This window comes from Alosa pseudoharengus, unplaced genomic scaffold, assembly GCF_046254945.1.
Source record: "Alosa pseudoharengus isolate Yale_2024_CS ecotype anadromous, Long Island Sound unplaced genomic scaffold, YU_APseudo_1.1 YU_APseudo_1.1_scf_8, whole genome shotgun sequence".
Taxonomy (NCBI): Eukaryota; Metazoa; Chordata; class Actinopteri; order Clupeiformes; family Clupeidae; genus Alosa; species Alosa pseudoharengus.
This window is the reverse complement of record NW_027468870.1, coordinates 22086877-22089376: the sequence shown is the minus strand read 5'-3', so window position 1 is coordinate 22089376 and position 2500 is coordinate 22086877. Positions and strand designations below refer to the sequence as shown.

General features: G+C 38.2%; 1 protein-coding gene across 3 annotated transcripts in view; it reads left to right on the top strand.

Moving 5' to 3' along the window:
- The window catches only part of smarca1 (SNF2 related chromatin remodeling ATPase 1), a 27121-nt gene that overhangs the window by 13915 nt on the left and 10706 nt on the right, over nucleotides 1–2500 (top strand). The window lies entirely within an intron of this gene.

Sequence of the window (2500 nt, the reverse complement as noted above, 5' to 3'; positions counted from 1 at the left end):
TATGTTTCGTAGAATTTCATCCATGGGGGGGTCTAAAAAAAATTAGGTTATGTGTACATTTAGTGACTGTACACTCATTGGCCTGTAGATGGCGGTGCACACATATACACATGCACACACACACAGGCACCCACATACTATCGGTATTAGAACGGCCGATACATAATTACAAATTCAGTAGGATTAAAAGAAAGCCAAAATAAATATTCATCATCATCATCATCATGGCTGCATTTCCAGTATTGACGATAAGTAGTCGTTTGTCCACTAGCATCGTTGCAGTGAGACGTAATTTTGTTGGAAGTTAAAAGTGGGTTGGAAAAAACAATGGACGCTTCCTACAAGGACTAGTTTACCGCAGAGAACGTCTAATAAGGATAGGACGATGTTCACATGAAATGTAATTCCCATTTCTTCTTGAAGCCGAAATAAATCTGAGGATGTTTATCGGACATGCTTGGTTTTTACTGCAGGTACGTTAATCTTATAATATCAATAAGGACCTAGGTAATGTTACCTTTAGCGTTGGTTGAGTGATGGAGGCCAATTTGATTGATTGCATTTGTAGAAAACTATAAATGCGGTTATACCAAGCAAATTGATAGCAGCACTGTAATTGTATCTTTCGACTGTCATTTTGCACGTGCTACAAAAATCATTCTGTGCAATGGAAGATTTACCAACGTTACACCGGTCTGATACAGTTTTGCCTATACATGCGTGAGACTGAGACGCCTGTTTATTTTGTTTTAAGTGCGTGCAGGGTGTGAGAGGGGAATCGATGTGCTTTGATTCCAGCTTGGTAGTTGTAGTCTGTGAAATTAAAAAGCACGTGTGTGTGAAGTATCCAAACAATGACACCTTCATTTCATTATGGCTGCTTTAGCAACACACCTTAAGCTACTGTGTAATAGGTCCCATTTAGAAGTGGCTACTTCATTCGCGCTTTCCTTGACTCATGGAGCTGCGTGAATTTTATTACAACTTTTCGCCACGATATGGCAGTTTAAGTCTGCTTGATACTGTAATTGGCGTAAGCCATTGGTTTCCAAAGGAGATTTTATTTGTGTCGCCAGCATAGCCTATTGACAATTTATGTTGTAAATAGGCCTACCTTATAAGCCTACCTGTAGCTTAGGGAAGCTAACAGCTTTCTATTAGGATCTAGTTTGTTAATTACAGTTTTGTCATAACCCAGCCTGATCTGCCCGCTATTTATTTTTTGATTTCTTAAAAGATTGAGCTTGGTCTGGTGAAAGCCAGACTAGCCATGGACCTCAGTTACACAATGCAAGGGAACATGAATCAGCCTATATTTGCACGAACAATAACGGACAACAGCTCTTCAACTTTGGCCCGTTAAAATGTGTATGAACAGTCTAGCGACACATTTCATCAAGGCCCATGTCAGTTATTTGCACCACTGGTTAGATGTAAAACAGCATTTCGTTTCAGACTACTGTTACTTAATTTGTGCATTAACAATAACGTTTCAGACTACTGTTACTTAATTTGTGCATTGACAATAAAGTATCACATGAACTAAAGATGACTAAAATCTTATGTAGAAGAAGAAACATTCACAAAAAATCCATCCATCCAAAAATGACCTTTGTTTTTGATAGCTGTTGAAAACGGCATGGAACTGACAGATGTTTTTGTTTATAAATAAATAAATAAATAAATAAATAACATTATGCTGATACCTTTTGCTTTTCCTAAATACAATGTAGCCTACAGGTGTAAGTGACCTTTCATCAATCCAGTTGCCATGGATGAACTGTGATGAACTGCCCTACTTGTGATTGTTTAGAGATTTTAAAGGTTTTATAACAATGCTACATCTTCTTTGGCTATTCTACAATCTATTCACCTTTTCAGCACCAGTAGGCTACTTTCTGTGCAGCCGCACACACACACTCAGGCATGCCAAACAAGCATACACAAAAGTTTCAAGAGTGGGGGATGGAGTAAAATATGGAGACAAATTGAAGTGTGATTTCTTTTCGCGGAACGGATGTACAGGACTGAGCGGCGTTCATATTTTGTACCGATATGCGGTACATCTAGTTGTTTACTGTAATGGGCAAGGAAATTGGCAACGGTAGAGACATTGGTTTTGAAAAGGTGAATGAAATGTTGAGTAAAGTACTTGAATGAATTCTTTGTCAGGACTATTCCATTTTTTTCCTTTTATTGTGTGTGAGATGGTCCCTTTGTAGTGTGTGCTAATTCTGTTCCTCTCGTCTCATAAACCTTTTGCCATTGACCTTAAAGGGAAACTTGGCAGGATTTCACCCTCTGCTGGAGAAATTGTGCATTATGCTATTTCAAACTGTGGAAAAAGGTAACGATAAAGCACATGGATTTGTTTACAAGCTAGCTAAACCGTTAGCATAAGTTCGGCAGACAATGTGTATGTTATAAGGTAAGAAACACGATTTAAAATGAGTTTCTTGTTTCTCACTTATTTTTTCGGGACGGTAGTCTCAATGTTGCA